The sequence below is a fragment of the Vigna unguiculata genome, chromosome 5 (genome assembly GCF_004118075.2).
Source record: "Vigna unguiculata cultivar IT97K-499-35 chromosome 5, ASM411807v1, whole genome shotgun sequence".
NCBI classification, from domain to species: Eukaryota; Viridiplantae; Streptophyta; class Magnoliopsida; order Fabales; family Fabaceae; genus Vigna; species Vigna unguiculata.
The window spans coordinates 26679281-26692443 of NC_040283.1; positions in this window are offsets into that span (position 1 = coordinate 26679281).

The window sequence follows — 13163 nt, forward strand, 5'->3', positions numbered from 1 at the left end:
AGTTTGGTCTCAATTTTCGTTATTTTTATTCAATTTAGTTTCAGATTTCGTTATTTTTGTTCAATTCAATCCAAATTTTGTCCCTCTCCAAACCTAACTATACTTTTGAAAGAAAAATATTATATTTATGTTTTATTTTTAATACATATAGAAAATATGGTTAAAGTTAGTTTAAAATTAGAAGAAAAATTATTTATTGTTTTTAAAATTAGAAGAAAAATTCTTCATTATTTTTTAAATGATAAGAAAAATTCTTAATTATTTTTAAAATTAGAGGGAAAGTTCTTCTATATTTTTAAAATTAGAAGGAAATTTCTTCACTATTTTTAACATTAGAAGGAAAATTCTTCATTGTTTTTTAAACCATAAGGAAAATTCTTAATTATTTTTAAAATTAGAAGGAAAGTTCTTCACTATTTTTAAAATTAGAAGGACAATTCTTCATTATTTTTTAAATTGAAAGGAAAATTCTTCATTATTTTTAAAATTAGTAGTTTTTTCAATTCAAAAAACGTAAATGATGAGAAGGTCCATTTTGTTTCCTATATATTGAAAAATTTCAATATTGGAATCCATAATTCACATTATAAGACTTATCTAGTCTTATGAATTGCTAAAATGTTTGAATTTTAGTTTTATAATAAATTCTGGATTTTTTTAAGACATTATTCAAATTAAAAATCTCATCGAAAAATTACAATAACTTGCTGAACAAAGCTAAAAGAAAAAATACTACAGGTATTACTCGCATAATATCCACAATTGGATTCAAGAAAGCGTTGACTTAAGGTATTTCAAAACCAACTTTAGACCTATTTTTTACATGTAACAAACATCAAACACAAATCTTATAATTTCTTTCCAAGAATATAATTACGGTTAGTTTAAAAATAATGAAAAAATATTTAATGTAAATTTAAATTTTAATAAAAATAAAAAATTTTAGTATAACATTTATATAAAGATTAAATTTGGTCAATTTGAAGATGGACAAAATTGGGACTGAATTGAACAAAAATAACGAAAATTGAGACTAAATTGAGCAAAATTAACAAAAAATAGGACTGAATTGAATGTAAGTCACGAGACACTAACACATGGCAATGATACTAACTTGACACGTGGTAGTGACACTGGCTTGACACTGGCTTAACACGTAGCACTAACACTACCATGCGTCACAATGCTGACTTGACACGTGGACAACTTTTTTAAAATTAAAAAGTTAAAATAACCATGAAGTGACATGTGGCAGTTACGGTTCACCTTCGGTTAACAATTTAAATGGCGTCTAAAAAAAGGACTAAATTGACCACAATTTACAAAAATTAGGACCTTTTTGAATATTTCAAAAAAAATGAGGAACGAAGTGAACAAAGTTTAAAAAAATTGGGTCCAATGATGTATTTAAACCTTTTACTTTTAGTTCTTATTTTAAAGTTTGATATTGTGATGATTTCTACCCTTATAAAATACATGAATTATATCATAATATTGATCGACCTTAACGATTTTTTATCACGTTCATTTCTATTTCGTTTCAATTCACCAAACATAACAAGTATGTTCCTTTCCATTCACAAATTGCGGGTATGAAACCCATCACTCATCAACGACACCAACAAGAATGGAGGCAAAGCAAAAAAGCATGAGTGGTGTCGACCGGGCTTGTGCATAAAACCCTAATGTGGAAGAAAAGGAGTGAGGAAGAAACCCTTTTAATTTTTCTTTTGAAGAGGAATGGGCTAACCTAGTTTTTTTTAACCCTGCACCAAGACCAAGCTTGTTGTGTGCATGACAAGGATGGTGGAGAAGGTGAAGATGGATGTGAAAACGAAGAAAATGGTGGTGAAGGTGCACTCTACGTTTAAAAAAAATTAAATTTTCATTAAAAAATAAAATTTAATATGTTATTACAATACTTTATGCATCTTATATTTTGCATCATTTATTTACCATTCATTCTTCAACTCTACTCTTGAGAGTTCGAATAGAGGAAAAGATCCACCTACAAAGATTATTTGATGCTCAAGTCAATAGGAGAGTAAGGATCTTTTTAGAGAAAATGATTTTGAGTGATTTTTTTCTGAATGAGTATTCCATAAAGGATACTATGTGTATTGATAGGGCCTCTCTAGGCCTTGGACCCGTATGATAAAAAGGTAACATTAATAACATAACAACTTATCTCAAATAAGCACAATAACAATAATGTGATATATTACTTGAAATAAGTATAATAAGGTTATATATTATCTTATATACTAAATATTCTGTTAATATTTAGTGTAAAGGAATATTAGGATGTAATATGTTAATATTTAGTATTAGGACGTGATCAAACTGTTGAGATTATCATGACTACCGTTAATATATGAATATCTTCCCCAATAGGTGAATTTAAGAATATTTTGTGATCCATTGGTCCGTATTGGGCCACTAACCTATAGAGTCGGGTAGGTAAAAAAATAAAATTTAATATATATATATATATATATATATATATATATATATATATATATATATATATATATATTACAATACTTTATGCATCTTATATTTTGCATCATTTATTTACCGTTCCTTCTTCATTTCTACTCTTGAGAGTTCAAATAGAGGAGAAGATCCACCTACAAAGATTATTCGACGCTCAAATCAATAAGAGAGATCTTTTTAGAGAGAATGATTTTGAGTGATTGTTTTCCAAATGAGTATTCCATGAAGGATACTATGTGTACTTATAGGGCCTCTATGGACCTTGCACCCATATGATAAAAGGGTAAACATTAATAATATAACAACTTACCTTAGATAAGTATAATAACAATAATGTGATATATTACTTGAAATAAGTATAATAAGGTGATATATTATCTTATATACTAAATATTCTGTTAATATTTAGTATAAGGGAATATTATGATGTAATATGTTAATATTTAGTATTAGGACGTGATCAAACTACCGATATTATCATCATGACTACCATTAATATATGAATATCTTCACCAATAGGTGAATTTGAGAATATTTTGTGATCATGAGGCCGAATAAGTACAATATAAAATTTTATTTTTCACACACAATCATAGGAAAATAAGATAAATATTGTAAAAATAATATGGAATAAAAGCCAACATTTATACATACATATAAACCTTAATTTAAACTTTATATATATATATATATATATATATATATATATATATATATATATATATATATATATTATACATAGCCATTAATGATGAATATTATTTAGGTATAATATATGATAATTTAATAAGATGAGATTAGAAAAATTCCACACAAAAGAGTAACATGAAATAAGAAAGTAAAAGAATTAAGATGTAATTAGGGAAACCCCACACAATATAATAAAATAAGTAAAAATATACAAAGAAATAGTAGACGTCTCCTCTCCTTACTTTATTAGTTGTAAAAATTGTTCTATTATTCCTCCAATCTCTTTCTCTTTTCTTTTATTCAGTTCTCTGTTCCTACTCATTCTCTTTTCTTTTTCACTTCTTACTAGTATGCTCTCCTCTTTCGTGTAAACTCTGCCCCCTTCTTTCTTTCTTTCTTTTTTCATCCTTACCTTCTCCCGCTATCTATTCTTCTTTCTTTTTTCTTTTTATCTTGCTTCGACTACGGTATCAGCCCTTTATATAGAGTGCTCATGTGGATAAATATGCCTTTCATTTAATGCACATAATCTTCAAAGATTTTGTCAAAGACTTGTGCAATCACTTTTTTTTTTCCATTCAGTGAATCTTAACCTGCAAAACTTTCTAGTGGCTTATCTCTTCGTACGAAGAGATTAGTATTAGTTATATTAAAATTTTTCATTATAATATATTTCTATATAATTTTCATATATTAATATAGTGCTAAATATGTTTTCTGTCACTTAAATTTTTTGAAAATTAAAATTAGTTTCTTTTCAAAATTTTGTACCAATTTAATAATTTATCTTTAGAAATTGGTAGCTTTAGTCATTTTAACTAATTTTTGTTAAGTTTATTTTACGTTTCAATCATGTTTCACATCTAACATTGTAGCGAAAATGTGTCAAATTGTATAAACAACTCAAATACTATCATGAAACGTATTTAAAATGTCAAATAAACTTAACAAAATTTGGTTAAAAGGATTAAATTCACGCATTTATAAAGATGAGAGACTAAATTGGTCCAAAGTTTCAAAAAGAAACTAATTCAAATTTTTACTATGAATTAAGGGACAAAAATATATTTAGCCCATATATATATATATATATATATCCTATTTAATATAATTTTTATTATAGTATAGAATAATAATAATTGAAAATTTATTTATAAATATAATAATTAATATATTTTTGTTATTACGTTATTTTATATTATTATTATTATTATTTTAATGGTTAACATTAAATTCTTAATATATATATATATATATATATTAAGATAAATAGATTATTTTTACGATACTTATATTCTTCTTCTTATTATTTTACTAAACTTTAATTTCTATTGTATTTAGCAACTTTTTAAGGAATATGGTGATGTCTTTCTTAGAGACATCCCTTATGATTTACTTCCTAAAATGGGTATTCAAGCATAATATATATTTCATTCCAAATGCATCCCTTCCTAGTAGCCCAGCTTATAGGAGTAATCTAGAAGAGTAACTTATGAAAAAAGAATGTGTCCAGGAAAATTTAAGTCCCTATGCTATGCCAATATTCTGGTACTTAAGAAAGATGAATTATAGAGGATGAGCAGTGATTGTAGAGTCATCAACAATATCATTATAAGGTACCGTCATCTTATTCCTAGACTTAATAACTTGATGAAATGCATGTATTGTCCCAAAATAGACTTAAAAAGCAGTTATCACCGAATTAAAATGAGAGAGGGAGATGAATGGATGGTTATGCCATTTGGGTTAACCAATGTACCTAACATTTTATGCGGTTAATGAACCATGTGTTAAGAAATTTCATTGGTAAATTTGTGGTTGTATATTTTGATGATATTTTGCTATATAACAAAACACTTTATTCACAAATGGGGCATGTAAAGGGAGTTTTAGAAGTATTGAGACGGGAAAAACTATATGCCAATAAGGAAAAAATGCATTTTTGTACACATGAAGTTATTTTCCTTGGGTTTGTAGTTAGTTCTAAGGAATTTGTAATTTATAGTGATCATGAATCCCTTAAATATCTTAAGAGCCTAGGAAAACTCAATAAAAGACATGTTGGATGGATATAATTTATTGAACAATTTCCTTATGTTGTTAAGCATAAACAAGATAAGGCAAATATTGTGGCTGATGAATTATCTAGGAGGCATGCATTATTATTTATGGCTAAAACTAAAATACTTGGTTTTGAACTATTTAAGGAATTGTATGATGATAATGATGATTTTGGTGAAATCTATAAAAATTGTAAAAAGCGAGCTTTTAAAGATTTTTACAAGCATGATGATCTTCTTTTTAAAGGAACTAAGTTGTATGTGCCAAAAGCTTCAATGAGAGAATTATTTGTAAAAGAAACTCGTGAATGGGGATTAATGAGACATTCTAGGGTTCAAAAGACCTTAGATATATTGCATGATAATTTCTTTTGACCTCACATGAAACATGATATGCACTCTTTTTGTAATAAATGTAGAACTTTTAGGCGTGCTAAATCTAAGCCAATGCATCATAGAATGTTTATGCCTTTACCTCTTCCTAACCCTCCTTAGACCGATATTTCTATGGAGTTTGTTTTGGGTCTTCCAAGATCCAAAGAGGGAAATATTATGTTTTTGTTGTGATTAACTTGTTCTCAATGATGACTGATAACGTTGTCGTTGACGCGATCAAATTAATACTACTAAACTATAACAATTTCAGTATTGCTAAGATAACAATTAAGGAAATAGAAAGGGTAAATTTAACCCTAAGTCGTCTCCCAACGAACACGAAATTGCTTTTTAACAAATTAGTTCTTATAAAATCTATACAAAAGTGTTAGTCAAATAAAATAATAAAAATATAGGAGGATTAAAAGAAATAAAAAAGATAAAAAGGGATAAAAACAATAGTAAAGAAAATAGATTAATTCCATTGCTTTTTCAAAATCGATTCATCATCGGTTATCTAAAGATTGTTGCTCAATTAATTATTATTGTAGATTTACAAATTAATCAATGTAAACTCTCAATTAATTTATTGGTGTTCTCACTTTTAACCAAAGTACAATCTCAAATAAAAGTGAGAAATTTTAGATTATCCACAGTAAATTCAACCAAAGTACAGTCTTAATCAAATTTTACTATGCCTAATCATGTCTATTCTTTTATCTCCTCACCAAATAAAAAGCTTAATTAATCAAAGTAAAGTCTCGATTAATTTTAGTTAAAGTAAATACCTTTAATCAAAGTAAAGTCTCAATTATCGGTAAAAACTCATTCAATCACATGAAAGTTTCTAAATAAAATCAAAGTAAAGTCTCAACTAAATTTAAAAACCCTTGGACTCATATGATCAACATGCATATAGATTTTAAATCATTACTTTTTACGTGATTCAAAGATAAAAGACATAGATGAATTAAAACCTCAACAATAATATAAAGAACAAAGAAATTATTTCATTCTAACCTCAAAATCCATAATGAAATTACAATGGAATCAACCCCAGAAGTTTAGCAATCCATAAAATGCAAAAGTAAAATAAAAATAGAAGAAGAATAGAGAGAGAAAGGAAACGAAATTAGGCCCCTCTAAGGGTTCCTAAACTCCAAAGTCCTGAGCTTCCTTCTCTTATGCTTCCCCTTGGGTCTCTTTGTATAGAACTTGTACTGGGCTTTTCTATTACTAAAATTTCTCAAATATCTTTTAACATAAAGATAAAGATCAATATTATTTATCTTTGTATTGATTATGAATATTTAAAAATATTTGAAGAGATATAGACTATTTGACAAATATAGTTAGTTGATAATATCAATATTTGATATAATTAAATAAATTAATTACTTAAAAATATATGATAAATTTATCACCAACTAACATTTGCATTAAATTTCCAAATTAGACCTTTGCAATCTCTTCAAATTGTCTTCTAAATAATTCAATATCTTCAAGATATATTTGTTGATGTGGAGATCTAAAAAGATTGAAGAAGATCTCGCCATATTTAAATAGATTTGGTAGTTATTATCTTTTGGTATCTTATGATATAATTAAATAAGATAATTATTTAAAAATATCAAATAAAATATCTAAAGATATACTTTCCCAAATTATCTTTTATCATAAATATTTATGAATTATCAAAGTCCTTTTTTTTTCTGGAAAAAGATAGAGAAAACCCCAAGGTTCAATTTTTGTTGCTCGTTCCCCTTCTGCTTGGCTTAGATTTTTGTGAATTTGATAATTTCCTATTCTTGGATTGATCTTTAAGGTGTCATGAAGCTTTAATCAATTTATTTCCACATCTCCATGAGCTTAACTTAGCTGCAACTACAATAACATACCTCAAAATATCAAAAAAACATTTATGCAACTAAAAAGCTATTTTTAACATGTTTTTGTATCTCATTCTCAATAAACCCAATTATAAAAAATCCTAATTAAATCAATCTTTTAAGAACAAAATTCAATAAAAAGTCTAAAATTAAACATTAAATGAGGGCAAAAATACGCACTCATCAATGACCCACTTCATTCCTTACCACAAGAGTGATGATGCCAATCATGTGGCCAATTTATTTTTCGAAGAGGTGATAAGATTGATTACATGGCATTGAAGAGCATTGTATCGAATAGGGATGTCAAATTTGTTAGACATTTTTGGAAGGTCTTGTGGGGTAAGTTAGGTACAAAACTTCTTTTCTCTACAATTTGTCATCCTCAAATAGATGAACAGACAGAAGTGATAAATATAACTCTTTAGATGTTTTGTAAACAAAAATTTGAAAACCTGGGAGGAGAAGTTACCTCATGTGGAGTTTTCTTATAATAAGGTAGGTCATTCTAGCACTCAGCCTTTTGGGGTAATATATGACTTTAATCCTTTAACTCCATTAGATTTGTTACCTTTAACTGATATTGATTCTATGACTAACAAAGATGAACTTGACAAAGCTACTTTTGTTAGGAACTTACATAAAGAGGTAAATACCCAAATAGAAAAGAAGATGGAAAAGTTAGCCACTAAAGTTAATCAAGGGAGGAAGAAAACCAAGTTTAAACCTAGAGATTGGATGTGTGTTCACTTTAGGAAGGATATATTTCTTTTAAGGAAATCTAGACTTTTACCAAGAGGAGATAGACCATTTCAAGTTCTTGAAAGAATTAATGACAATTCTTACGTTATTGATCTACCTCAAGATTATGGGTAAGGTCTAGTTTCAATATTAATGTCTTGTCTCCATTTGATGTTAGTTCGAATTTGAAGACAACTTCGCTTCAAGAAGGATGGAATGATAGAGGACTATCCCTGGATTCCATACAAGAAGAAATTGAAGATGAACCTTTACAATTCAAAGGATCTATGACAAGGGCAAAGAGCAAGATATTGGAAGAACAAATCTATTCAAGGCTCATGATGTAAGACCCGTAGAATTTAATTAATTAATTAAATAATTAATTAATAAATGCGGGTAGTAGAAGCCTTTATGGCATTAATTTCTGATTGGTATGATGTGGAAAAGTACTAGCTCAAATGGTTGATAGTACTTAATTGTGTAAGAGGACTTGGGTTCAAGTCCTATATATGCCATTTATGTGTTATTCAATTATTATTGTTTTAATAATATGAGTGAGCATGTTGAATGATGACATAATGATTGAATTGTATTAGTTAACAAGAAACAAGAATTGGCTTGACGGTTTAGCATTGACTTGGCATTGGAATGGTTGTGGGTTTAAACCTTGGTGAACCCAAATTAAACTTTCTTTTTACCAATATTTCTTTTGGCATGAAGGTGGAAAGGCATAGAAACCCTAGATGGTTAAGGAGCAGCCAAGTAGAGCACAAAAATTAGAGAGTGGTGAGGTTTGAGTGAAGAATTGAGGCTGATTGGAGGGAGAACTAAGAAGACTTTGGGTGAGCAAAGAAGAACCTTGGAATTCTCAAACTTTTAGCAAGGAAACTAGGTTATGGGAGTTTCTCACGTTGAATTTTATGTTTGGGGATTGAATTGCATGATACACTTTGAATTGTATGAATGTATTTAATTTTTGGTTGAATTTTCCTGTTTTTGGAAAATTTCCAGAAACCACCTGGCGGGCTATTCATATCCGCCAGGCGGCACATGCACTTGGTCTATTTTCTGGGTTCCTGAGAAGGAACTGCCTGGCGGCACATTCCCGACCGCTAGGCGACACATAGCGTTTTACCCAATTCTGGGTTATTAGGTTGAAGAGCCTGGCGGTATTGGTTGAACCGCTAGGCGACGCGAGTTGGTTTGATGCATTTTTACGTTTTTTCTAGGTTCTGGGCTATCCTGGAACAGTAGAGAGGGTGTTAAGGTCATTAATCAAGCAAATGGTATTATAAAATTGTGAAACTATGAGATAATTGTAGAGAGTTGATGATTTTGGGTACGTTTACAAATTAGGGTTCGAATAATTGAGAAGTTTTGGATTTTTGGGAGTCAACTGTAGGAAATTGGATTGACTGTGAATGGTTTTGTGATAAATTAATATTATAGCACATCTAATCTTGGTAAGCCTGAGTGAATTGGTCAAAGCGATATTGAAGAAGGTATGAATGTTCATAGGCACAGGGAGAAATTCTAATTTTTCTAGGATTTGGTTGCACCGCCTAGCAGCCGGCTATGTGCCGAAGGTGCAGTCGCAGACATTGGAGAATTGTGTAGTTGTAGGATGCAGGGTGGAGTCGGACTCTGTCCTAGTCTTGGCATAATAGAACAAGGGGTTTTGATTGATATTTTGAACAGATTAGATGGGTGTAGTAACAAAAGAAAGTGGAGGGAGGTATAGATCAAGTTAAGGAATCAGAATTGAGGAAAATTGTTGTCTGATCTAATGTGGTATGAGTTACTATAAGACTTGGATTACATAGAATGAGGTAGAGTGCAAATTCTGGGGTTTAGTCAAGCTATGTGAATGAGGTTCAAAAAATAGGACTTAATCTTTCAAACGGTTCCTACTCATGAGGGAAGTGTTGGTAGGCCTTAGGCAACTATGAATGGGAAATTTAGAGACAAAGCTGTACTTGGTAATGAGTGATCTGTGGCATGTTAAGTATGAGCAAGGTTAACTCCAAAGAAGCCTATTTTTAGCATATTGGGGGTGTCTTACTTAAATGGAAGTAGGAGTTGGGATTGGGAGTTAGTCACTTGAGGAGTGATGCACTAAGAAATTAACGAGAGCTTGGAAGTACGGAATGAAGGATAAAACTAGGTCTGACTAACTTTAAACCAGTACAGTGCAGGTACTGGTATGGCGCCTGGCGGCAGAGTTAAATCCGCCAGGCGACAACTTTGATTCCAGGAGCTCTGTATGATGCGAGGCACCTGACGGTGAAGGATGTTCTGCTAGGCGATAACTGCAGGATCAGTGGTCTATGGAGTGCGTGCGCCTGGCGGTGTGGGCTGTTCCGCTAGGCGGTGGCTGCAGTAATTGATGGTTTAGAGGCGCTTGGTGCCTAGCGGTACACGTCCCCCGCCAAGCGGTCTGGAAGCTGACAGCGCCTGACAGTACGTGTCCCCCGCCAGGCGATTTTGCTGTTGCAACCTTGGGTTGTTGGTTCTGTAGGCATGATCTACAAGGCTTTTGGTGATGCTTCAAATGTGGGACTGTTGGTATTCCTTGAGTTGAGCTCGGAATGTAACATCCAATCAGGATATTACAGGTTTAAATAATAAAATAAAATAAGAAAATAAAAACTCATTAATTATAAATCCATTTCCCAAAAACACGGGAAATTTCAAAACTTTATTTACTTCAATAATAATTCCAAAATCCTTGAATATAAATACTATTACCATTAACAAATAGTCCAGTAATATTAAAAAGACAATGTAAAAACTCTGAGAAAATTGCCAAGACTAGCCTGGCTCCGAGTCTATGCCTCACCAGATCCACCTGCAATACCATCTGCTCACGTATACCGCGTATACGATCATCGCCAAACACAAGCAGATAGGGTGAGCTAATAGAATAAACATATAAATATAAACACACACACACACACACACACACACACACACACACACACACACATATATATATATATATATATATATATATATATATATATATATATATATATATATATATATATATATATATATATATATCACACAAACACACCAAAGGAATCCCTTCCCCTAATTCCACACCACATGGCCACAACCATGTCAATCATGTTCTACATCTTCTAGTGAGTACCCCAAGGTGTCTTGCTGCCATACCTATCGGCCACAACCGATAGAACACGTGCGGGAAACCATTGCTACGGATCATACACCGTAACGTCAGATGGAGTTCCCAAATACGAATATAGTTCGTAACGTCCCAAGACTACCAAACTCGTCAGCTAACTAATAAGGAGGGCAATCTATCTGGACCCATCCATACTAGCCACAACCAGCACACTCACACCGGCAAGACTCGCCAACCCGAGCTCAACTCAAAGGTTCCTCGTGTTCATCCGCCATCCCGAGCTTAACTCGAGGGATTTCATTCCGAGCTCAACTCGAGGGATGTCATTCCGAGCTCAACTCTAGGAATGCCACGTGCTTAACCCCTATCCCGAGCTTAACTCAAGGGATACGTTCCGAGCTCAACTCAAGGAACACCAGCAAGCCGACCTTTAAGATATCCTAGAAGCCTTGTAGATCACGCACATCATAGCAAGTATAACACCAATCTACCGCCAAGCGTTAAGCGCCTTAGTCTTTACTGCCACTGCAATTATCGCCTGGCGGGACTTCTTGTGCCACCAGGTGCCACATGCCTTAGTATTTACTAAATTGTAGACTCCGCCTGGCGCAACCCTCCTTACCGCCAGGCACCACTGTGATCTAGAACCCCCTGTTTCTATGTTGTCGCTTGGCGAGTCGATCACCACCGCCGGGCGCTACACCAGTACTTGCGCAGTACTGATTTTAGTTCAGGTTCAAGCACACTTCACACAGGTTGCTCTCATTTGCTCTCATTCTAGAGTACCCCTAATGAAAGGCATTGCCATCTATAATGTTCCAGGCCTTATAGCACCTCACATGTGCATTCATCCCCTTGTCATATAGACCATCCCAAGCATGCTCAAACAAAATATAAGCAGCAACACTCTAACAATTTTAAGCATATGATCTTATGCACCAATGCAATTTAATATTGACACCCATGCCTTCACCAAACCAAATTCTCCACATGTGACTAACCCAAAGGAACATTCAAATTGATAGAGACTTACCGCATAACCCAATCATGCTTCATTAGAAGTTACTTGACCTTATCAAGAGCTTATTCATGTATTTTACAAACTCTAAAATCAGCAATATTAAGTAATGTATATCTCTAGCTACTGACCTCCAAATCCGATCTCCACCGTTCAAAATGAAGAACCACATGTTATGGACCACCTGTCAAAATTTCACCTAAATCAGACGGTTAACGAACCGGGAAATGCAGTTTTATGAAAATTACGCAAACCAGAAAAAATGGTGGCGTCTAGCGCCCAAAAGTGAGGATGTGGCACCTGGCGGGACTAAAATACCGCTCGGCGGTTCCTGTGCACGAAAAGTACGAAAAACAACATTTTTCGTGAACAGAACACCACGTGCACCGCCTGGCGGCAGCTCTTCACCGCTAGGCGATTCTTAACAGAAAACCCAAAAACTGGGTTGTTTCAACATGAGTCGCCTGGCAGCAGTTCATGAACTGCTGCCAGGCGGTGCATACAATTTTGGAAAAATCCCAGATTGTTCTGCACTTGCGTAAACCCCAAAACCCCAAATCAACCCTTCCCACATTCGTCTTGACATAATTATATGGTGCACACATAATTTTTATTCAATTCATATTATTTTTATGCATCATATCATCTCTTAATTTAAAAGGCCCAATTTTCCAAATGGTTCAAACCTAATACTCATATAATCAATATCTCACCCAATTACTTCCAGTTACCTCACGATTTGCCAC